The 10,960-nt window shown below is 44.3% G+C and overlaps 1 pseudogene; it reads right to left on the reverse strand.

Moving 5' to 3' along the window:
* Positions 1-498: 498 nt before the first annotated feature.
* LOC135542926 (interleukin-18 receptor 1-like) lies at positions 499-10,154 on the reverse strand (annotated as a pseudogene).
* Between the last annotated feature and the right edge of the window lie 806 nt (positions 10,155-10,960).

Raw genomic sequence — 10,960 nt, forward strand, 5'->3', positions numbered from 1 at the left:
CATTCTGTTGCTGGGGTAAGCCCACACCATTCTGATGCTGGGGTAAGCCCACACCATTCTGTTGCTGGGGTAAGCCCACACCATTCTGTTGCTGGGGTAAGCCCACACCATTCTGTTGCTGGGGTAAGCCCACACCATTCTGTTGCTGGGTTAAGCCCACACCATTCTGTTACTGGGGTAAGCCCACACCATTCTGTTGCTGGGGTAAGCCCACACCATTCTGTTGCTGGGGTAAGCCCACACCATTCTGTTGCTGGGGTAAGCCCACACCATTCTGATGCTGGGGTAAGCCCACACCATTCTGTTACTGGGGTAAGCCCACACCATTCTGTTGCTGGGGTAAGCCCACACCATTCTGTTGCTGGGGTAAGCCCACACCATTCTGTTGCTGGGGTAAGCCCACACCATTCTGTTGCTGGGGTAAGCCCACACCATTCTGTTGCTGGGGTAAGCCCACACCATTCTGTTACGGGGTAAGCCCACACCATTCTGTTGCTGGGGTAAGCCCACACCATTCTGTTGCTGGGGTAAGCCCACACCATTCTGATGCTGGGGTAAGCCCACACCATTCTGTTGCTGGGGTAAGCCCACACCATTCTGTTGCTGGGGTAAGCCCACACCATTCTGTTGCTGGGGTAAGCCCACACCATTCTGTTGCTGGGGTAAGCCCACACCATTCTGTTGCTGGGGTAAGCCCACACCATTCCAACACAGACAAGCTGCTTTTTAACTTAATTTTTAAAAAACATTGGAAGGAAAACTATTTCACTCTTACAGGTAAAAATGGCACATTAATCACATTAGATGCATTTATTTCACTCATCTTCACCCCGGAGCAGGGTTGGGGGTGAAGATAATTGAAAATAGATGCCATTATATCATTTGAATTTGAGTTTACTTTGTGAATTGACTGAACCCAAACCCTGCCCTGGAGCCTATATAATCACGGAATGGTCCTCTCGTCCTTCGGGGGGCGCCGTCTGGTCGTGGCAGGCATACGGTAGCGCAGCTCCTTCCAGAAGGCTGAGGAGAGGGGTTTGGAGTGGGAGCCCCTCCAGGTGACGGTGTGTCCTGACTGGGCCAGCAGCCGCAGGGCCTCGGGAGGGAGTCCAGCTTCAGATCCACCTAAAATGTTTACAGAATAATGTAGTGAATCTTCTGGGGGGGGGGCTCCAGATCCACCTAAAACGTTTACAGGATAATGTAGTGAATCTTTTGGGGGGGGGGGGTAGCACCAGATCCACCTAAAACGTTTACAGAATAATGTAGTGAATCTTTTGGGGGGGGGGTATCACCAGATCCACCTAAAACGTTTACAGAATAATGTAGTGAATCTTTTGGGGGGGGGTAGCCTTAGTTGTTAGTTGGTGTAACCTTAGTTGTTACACCAAGAGATCCGAACCCTTTGAACAAGATCACTAGGTGTTGTGTTAAGGCTACAATTACTAATTGAGCTTATGTAGCGCTTTTCATTACAAAATAGAATTTCGAAAAAGCACTGAAAACAAACATGCACAACCAATTGTAAAAGTGGAAAAATACAAAGTGTTTCTAGTCAGCTTCGGAAAGGAAAAGTAGTTGAAGCCGTTTCAAAGGAAATGGAATTGTGGGCGTTTTAAAGGAAATGGAGTTGATGCCGTTTGAAAAGTAGTTGAAGCCGTTTTAAAGGAAATGGAATTGAAGCAGAAAGACAGCATGGCACCAGCTCCAGGTCTACCTGTTTATTTAGTTAGATAGACAGCATGGCACCAGCTCCAGGTCTACCTGTTTATTTAGTTAGATAGACAGCATGGCACCAGCTCCAGGTCTACCTGTTTATTTAGTTAGATAGACAACATGGCACCAGCTCCAGGTCTACCTGTTTATTTAGTTAGATAGACAGCATGGCACCAGCTCCAGGTCTACCTGTTTATTTAGTTAGATAGACAGCATTGCACCAGCTCCAGGTCTACCTGTTTATTTAGTTAGATAGACAGCATGGCACCAGCTCCAGGTCTACCTGTTTATTTAGTTAGATAGACAGCATGACACCAGCTCCAGGTCTACCTGTTTATTTAGTTAGTTAGACAGCATGGCACCAGCTCCAGGTCTACCTGTTTATTTAGTTAGATAGACAGCATGGCACCAGCTCCAGGTCTACCTGTTTATTTAGTTAGTTAGACAGCATGGCACCAGCTCCAGGTCTACCTGTTTATTTAGTTAGATAGACAGCATGGCACCAGCTCCAGGTCTACCTGTTTATTTAGTTAGATAGACAGCATGACACCAGCTCCAGGTCTACCTGTTTATTTAGTTAGACAGCATGGCACCAGCTCCAGGTCTACCTGTTTATTTAGTTAGATAGACAGCATAGCACCAGCTCCAGGTCTACCTGTTTATTTAGTTAGTTAGACAGCATGGCACCAGCTCCAGGTCTACCTGTTTATTTAGTTAGATAGACAGCATGGCACCAGCTCCAGGTCTACCTGTTTATTTAGTTAGATAGACAGCATGGCACCAGCTCCAGGTCTACCTGTTTATTTAGTTAGATAGACAGCATGGCACCAGCTCCAGGTCTACCTGTTTATTTAGTTAGATAGACAGCATAGAACCAGCTCCAGGTCTACCTGTTTATTTAGTTAGACAGCATGGCACCAGCTCCAGGTCTACCTGTTTATTTAGTTAGATAGACAGCATGGCACCAGCTCCAGGTCTACCTGTTTATTTAGTTAGATAGACAGCATGGCACCAGCTCCAGGTCTACCTGTTTATTTAGTTAGATAGACAGCATGGCACCAGCTCCAGGTCTACCTGTTTATTTAGTTAGTTAGACAGCATGGCACCAGCTCCAGGTCTACCTGTTTATTTAGTTAGATAGACAGCATGGCACCAGCTCCAGGTCTACCTGTTTATTTAGTTAGATAGACAGCATGGCACCAGCTCCAGGTCTACCTGTTTATTTAGTTAGATAGACAGCATGGCACCAGCTCCAGGTCTACCTGTTTATTTAGTTAGATAGACAGCATGGCACCAGCTCCAGGTCTACCTGTTTATTTAGTTAGACAGCATGGCACCAGCTCCAGGTCTACCTGTTTATTTGGGAAATTGATTTGACAGGGACAGCGCACATTCACCAACAAATCATCCCAAATGGCAATTCCCATTATAGTGCACTACTTTAGACCAGGGCCCATAACACTATATAGGGAATAGGGTGCCATTTGGGACACACACACAAAGCTAACTGTCGTCCATAGGCAGAACTCGTCCTTAGGCATAACTACCTGGCTGTCTGGGGCTGACTCTGTCTGGATGAGGATTAGCCAGGTCTGCCGTTCCACCAGTGCAGCATGGAGCCCAGTGAGCAGACTATACTGGCTGTCCTGCCCTGGGTTCAGCCCCAGACTGCTGGGCACCAGGATCAGTCTCCGGCTCTGCTCTATACACCCCAGCACCGCCTCAGTCACCGCTGGAAACACAGAGCACATACTTTACTGATACAGATACAGGAACAGAGGTACAGGAACAGATACAGGAACAGGAACAGAGGTACAGGAACAGATACAGGTACAGGAACAGGAACGGGTACAGGAACAGATACAGGAACAGAGGTACAGGAACAGATACAGATACAGGAACAGAGGTACAGGGACAGATACAGGAACAGTAAGTCGCTCTGGATAAGAGCGTCTGCCAAATGACTTAAATGTAAATGTAAATGTAACAGATACAGGTACAGGAACAGGAACGGGTACAGGAACAGATACAGGAACATAGGTACAGGAACAGATACAGGTACGGGAACAGATACAGGTACGGGAACAGGAACGGGTACAGGAACAGATACAGGTACGGGAAGAACAGGTACAGGAACAGAGGTACAGGAACAGAGGTACAGGAACAGATACAGGAACAGAGGTACAGGAACAGATACAGGAACAGGAAGAACAGGTACAGGAACAGATACAGGAACAGGAACGGGTACAGGAACAGATACAGGAACAGAAACAGGAACAGGTACAGGAACAGATACAGGAACAGGAAGAACAGGTACAGGAACAGATACAGGAACAGGAACGGGTACAGGAACAGAAACAGGAACAGAGGTACAGGAACAGATACAAGAACAGGAAGAACAGGTACAGGAACAGATACAGGAACAGAGGTACAGAAACAGATACAGGAACAGAGGTACAGGAACAGATACAGGAACAGATACAGGAACAGAGGTACAGGAACAGAGGTACAGGAACAGATACAGGAACAGAGGTACAGGAACAGATACAGATACAGGAACAGAGGTACAGGAACAGATACAGGAACAGGAAGAACAGGTACAGGAACAGATACAGGAACAGGAAGAACAGGTACAGGAACAGATACAGGAACAGGAAGAACAGGTACAGGAACAGATACAGGAACAGGAAGAACAGGTACAGGAACAGATACAGGAACAGGAAGAACAGGTACAGGAACAGATACAGGAACAGGAAGAACAGGTACAGGAACAGATACAGGAACAGATACAGGAACAGATACAGAAACAGGAAGAACAGGTACAGGAACAGATACAGGTACAGGAACACAGGTACAGGAACAGGAACGGGTACAGGAACAGATACAGGAACAGAGGTACAGGAACAGATACAGAAACAGGAAGAACAGATACAGGAACAGATACAGAAACAGGAAGAACAGGTACAGGAACAGATACAGGAACAGGAAGAACAGGTACAGGAACAGATACAGGAACAGAGGTACAGGAACAGATACAGAAACAGGAAGAACAGGTACAGGAACAGATACAGGAACAGGAACGGGTACAGGAACAGATACAGGAACAGAGGTACAGGAACAGATACAGAAACAGGAAGAACAGGTACAGGAACAGATACAGGAACAGGAAGAACAGGTACAGGAACAGATACAGGAACAGAGGTACAGGAACAGATACAGAAACAGGAAGAACAGGTACAGGAACAGATACAGGAACAGGACGAACAGGTACAGGAACAGATACAGAAACAGGAAGAACAGGTACAGGAACAGATACAGGAACAGGAAGAACAGGTACAGGAACAGATACAGGAACAGGAACAGAGGTACAGGAACAGAGGTACAGGAACAGGAACGGGTACAGGAACAGATACAGGAACAGATACAGGAACAGAGGTACAGGAACAGATACAGGTACAGGAACAGAGGTACAGGAACAGATACAGGAATGGGTACAGATACAGGAACAGAAACAGGAACAGGTACAGGAACAGATACAGGAACAGGTATAGATACAGGAACAGGTACAGGAACGGGTACAGATACAGGAACAGAAACAGCAACAGATACAGGAACAGATACAGGAACAGCAACAGATACAGGAACAGGTACAGGAACGGGAAAAGGAACAGATACAGGAACTGAGGTAGAGGAACAGGTAGAGGTAGAGGAACAGGTAGAGGAACAGGTAGAGGTAGAAGAACAGGTAGAGGTAGAGGAACATGTACAGGTAGATGAAAAGGTAGAGGAACAGGTAGAGGACCATGTAGAGGTAGAGGAACAGGTAGAGGTAGAGGAACAGGTAGAGGTAGAGGAACAGGTAGAGGAACAGGTAGCGGTAGAAGAACAGGTAGAGGTAGAGGAACAGGTACAGGTAGATGAACAGGTAGAGGAACAGGTAGAGGTAGATGAACAGGTAGAGGAACAGGTAGAGGTAGAAGAACAGGTAGAGGTAGAAGAACAGGTAGAGGTAGTGGAACAGGTAGAGGTAGAAGAACAGGTAGAGGTAGAAGAACAGGTAGAGGTAGTGGAACAGGTAGAGGTAGAAGAACAGGTAGAGGTAGAGGAACAGGTACAGGTAGTGGAACAGGTAGAGGTAGAGGAACAGGTAAAGGTAGAAGAACAGGTAGAGGTAGAGGAACAGGTAGAGGTAGAAGAACAGGTAGATGTAGAGGAACAGGTAGAGGGACAGGTACAGGTAGATGAACAGGTACAGGAACAGGTTGAGGTAGAGGCACAGGTAGAGGAACAGGTAGAGGTAGAAGAACAGGTAGAGGTAGAGGAACAGGTACAGGTAGAGGAACAGGTAGAGGACCAGGTAGAGGTAGAGGAACAGGTAGAGGAACAGGTAGAGGTAGAGGACCAGGTAGAGGTAGATGAGGTAGAGGAACAGGTAGAAGAACAGGTAGAGGTAGAGGAACAGGTAGAGGTAGATGAACAGGTAGAGGAACAGGTAGAGGTAGAAGAACAGGTAGAGGTAGATGAACAGGTAGAGGAACAGGTAGAGGAACAGGTAGAGGTAGAAGAACAGGTAGAAGTAGAAGAACAGGTAGAGGTAGTGGAACAGGTAGAGGTAGAAGAACAGGTAGAGGTAGAGGAACAGGTACAGGTAGTGGAACAGGTAGAGGTAGAGGAACAGGTAAAGGTAGAAGAACAGGTAGAGGTAGTGGAACAGGTAGAGGTAGAGGAACAGGTAAAGGTAGAAGAACAGGTAGAGGTAGAGGAACAGGTAGAGGTAGAAGAACAGGTAGATGTAGAGGAACAGGTAGAGGAACAGGTACAGGTAGATGAACAGGTACAGGAACAGGTTGAGGTAGAGGCACAGGTAGAGGTAGAGGAACATACAGGTAGATTAACAGGTAGAGGTAGAGGACCAGGTGCAGGTAGTGGAACAGGTAGAGGTAGAGGAACAGGTAGAGGTAGAAGAACAGGTAGAGGTAGAGGAACAGGTAGAGGTAGAGGAACAGTGCATACACACACACACACACACACACACACACACACACACACACACACACACACACACACACACACCAGTATGAGGAGGAATGTGAGGACAGTGGACTGACTCACCCTCCCCAGGAAGCACGTCACGGTCGTAGAGACACAGGCTGTAACCATACTCCCCCTCCAGCACCTCCTCCACCTGACGCCTGTCCTCCTCACTGACACCTGACTCTGTGTCACTCTTATAACACAGCACATAGGCATCGTAACTCTTCCCATCTGAAACACACCATTCAGGCAAGTTATAACACAGAACATAGACAATGTAACACAGCACATAGGCATTATAACACTGTACATAGGCATTATAACACAGCACATAGGCATTATAACACAGCACATAGGCATTATAACACAGCACATAGGCATTATAACACAGTACATAGATATTATAACACAGCACATAGGCATTATAACCCAGCACATAGGCATTATAACACAGTACATAGGCATTATAACACAGCACATAGGCATTATAACACAGCACATAGGCATTATACCACAGCAGATAGGCATTATAACACAGCACATAGGCATTATAACACAGCACATAGGCATTATAACACAGCACATAGGCATTATAACACAGCACATAGGCATTATAACACAGTACATATGCATTATAACACAGTACATAGACATTATAACACAGCACATAGGCATTATAACACAGCAGATAGGCATTATAACACAGTAAATAGGCATTATAACACAGTACTTAGGTGTTGTTACACATCCCATTTGAAACGAACACAATTCATCCAAATCATGTGGTGAAACACGATCTACAACAAGACTGTTTGCATGAGACATTGGCATGTTTGGCGTTAGGTGTTATTCTCACCAGAGATGTTGTGATGATGCCAACCCAGATCATCTCTGAGAAATAGAATGATGTCCACCTTCAGCTTGACATAGACAACAGTCACCACCACCACCGTTACGACAAAGACCCCACTATACCCAGCACCAGGAAGTGGAACTGGGGTAGACCTAAAGGGTGACATGAAATACACACACACACACACACACACACACACACACACACACACACACACACACACACACACACACACACACACACACACACACACACACACACACGGTTATATCAAACCGCTGTTACTGTACAGCAGAAAGAGAAACTGGAGAGAAAAACAAATCACAGAAAATCATCATCATTTCACACAGAAGTGATCATAATATATTCTTAATTAAATGTCATGGTAACCTAAGAGCAGAATAGATAATATCTTCTTGATTAAATTGATTAATGTCATGGTAACCTAAGAGCAGAATAGATCATATATTATTGATTAAATGTCATGGTAACCTAAGAGCAGGAGAGATAATATCTTCTTGATTAAATTATGGTAACCTAAGAGCAGAAGAGATAATATCTTCAGTAACCTAAGAGCATAAGAGATAATATCTTATTGATTAAATGTCATGGTAACCTAAGAGCAGAAGAGATAATATCTTCTTGATTAAATGTCATGGTAACCTAAGAGCAGAAGAGATAATATCTTATTGATTAAATGTCATGGTAACCTAAGAGCATAAGAGATAATATCTTATTGATTAAATGTCATGGTAACCTAAGAGCAGAAGAGATAATATCTTCTTGATTAAATGTCATGATAACCTAAGAGCAGAAGAGATAATATCTTCTTGATTAAATGTCATGGTAACCTAAGAGCAGAAGAGAGGGTTCTGTGAAATGACCAGTAGAGTTTGATAAAGGCAGACTCTGTAATATTTTTTAATGATTGTAAAGCTAAGATGTCCCTTTAAGAGGCTGCTTGACTTACTCTTCTGTTTGAAGGTGATGGAGACCTTGGAGTTCCCAGATGAAGAATCCACTTGACAGGTGTATGTGTTCCTCAGCTGCTCCTCTGACACCTGCCTGATCACCAGCGATGCCTGGTCATCCTCTCTGGAGAAAACAGTCAAGTGTGTTATGTTAAGTGATTTAAAATAGTATTTGAATCCAGCTCTGTTCTGTAGTGAGTGTACTCACTGTGAAACGTTATAAAACACTGGTAGGGTCTTCTGGTTATTCTTCACAAAAGATCTGTTTTCCATCCAGTATAATTGGTCATATTCAGAGGTCAGGACAGCCCTGCAGACCACCACCACAGTAGATCCTGGAGAAAACACATAACATTCACTAACACTTTGCTAGCTACCTCTCATAGAGTGCCGTGTATAAAGTCAGACAGCCTCAGCCACTCCCTGTCACCAAAGGAGTACCCCAAGGCTCAATCCTAGGCCCCACGCTCTTTACATCAACAAATATATGTTTTTTGATCAGTTTAATAACATGCTTAGGGAATGTGACTTTGGGAAAGAGGTCATCTTAATGGGAGATTTTAACATTAATTATGAAGACAAGTCTGTAGGAAAACCCTCAAACGGATCACTAATACCTTTGACCTTACACAGCTAGTTAAAGGGCCAACCAGGGTGACTTGTTGCTCTAAAACACAGATTGATTTGGTGCTCAGTAATAAACCAGAGAGAGTGACTACATCATTCAATATGGTTACTGGGCTATTTGATCATAATCTGACACTTATAGCCAGAAAGCTGTCTAAGAGCAGGTTTAACCTCTCTACTGTTAGAAAGCCGGATCAACTAAGAATACCTAAGAGTGAATTAAACTATTTTGAAAACGCAATTAAGGGAATTAACTGGAATGATCCAATAACTAGAAGCTGAATGTTTTTTCTATCCAAATCCAGAACTAAATGGTTTCCTAAAGCCAAACTTGGCCAAAAGAAAACTATTCCTTGGCTAAATGGAGAAATCTGGAAATTGATGAAAGAAAGAGATTATGCTCTAAAATTAGCCCTAAGATCCAAATTGGAGCATGACAGATGTAGGTTTACCATGTTGAGAAATAAGGTGATGAAAGAAATAAGACAGACCAAGGCAAACGTTTTTATTAACATAATTGGTGAAGCAAAGGGAAATTCTAAATTCATTTGGGAGAATCTACAAAAGTTAACAGGGAAATACCATAGTAACACTGCAAAAAGACTATAAATCATGGTGAATAAAAATCTAACACAGGATGCAGTTGAAATAGCAATAGCCTTCAATTCCTACTTTATTAACTCTGTTAGGGTACTGACACAGAACCCCTCCACTGGTTTCTTGGGCTCAGTGCTAGTGAATGACGCTCAACCTGTCTTCATCATAAGGGAGGTTTCTGAGTCAAAGGTGAACAAGGTGATTAGCTCACTAAAGAACTCTAAAGTCAAAGATGTATTTGGGCTGGACTCTACCTTTCTTAAAAACTACAAAGAGTCACTCATTGGCCCCATTACTAAGGTCACCAACACATCTATTGGTCTCGGTGTTTTTCCAAGGGTATGGAAGTCGGCCATAATAACGTCCATCTTTAAATGGGGCGACCCTGCTGACGTGAGTAACTACAGGCCCATTAGTATACTACCTGTGCTGTCGAAGGTTGTTGAAAAGTGTGTAGCAGAACAACTGATTGCCCACCTCAAAAACAGCCACATTACACTCCATGCAGTTTGGCTTCAGAGCGAAACACTCCACAGAAACGGCCAACTGCTTTCTTCTGGAAAATGTGAAGTCAAAGATGGACAAAGGGGGCGTTGTTGGGGCTGTGTTTCTTTAAAGGAAGGCTTTTGATACTGTTAACCATGAGATTCTCATCACAAAATTACCAAGTTCAACTTTTCCCCGATGCCTTGAGATGGATGAAATCATACCTTGAAGGCAGAACTCAGTGTGTCAGAGTGAGCAATGAGCTGTCGTCCACTCTTAGCTATGATGTGGGCGTGCCCCAAGGGTCAATACTGGGGCCCCTCCTGTTCAGCCTGTACATTAATGATCTGCCTTCTGTCTGTACTGGGTCTGAAGTTCAAATGTATGCAGATGATACAGTGATATATGTGCATGCTTAGAGCAAACAACAAGCTGCACAAGAACACACTACTGTAATGGTCCAGGTTACAAAATGTCTCAGTGACATGCGTTTGCATCTCAATGTGAAAAAAACTGTTTGCATGTTCTTTACAAAGAGGACAACAGATGCTACTGAGCCAGATGTCTATGTGTCAGGGGAGAAGCTCCAGGTGGTATCTGATTTTAAGTACCTTGGCATCATACTTGATTCCAACCTCTCTTTTAAAAAGCATGTGAAAAAGGTAATTCAGACAAC

Source organism: Oncorhynchus masou, chromosome 7, assembly GCF_036934945.1.
Source record: "Oncorhynchus masou masou isolate Uvic2021 chromosome 7, UVic_Omas_1.1, whole genome shotgun sequence".
Classification (NCBI taxonomy): Eukaryota; Metazoa; Chordata; class Actinopteri; order Salmoniformes; family Salmonidae; genus Oncorhynchus; species Oncorhynchus masou.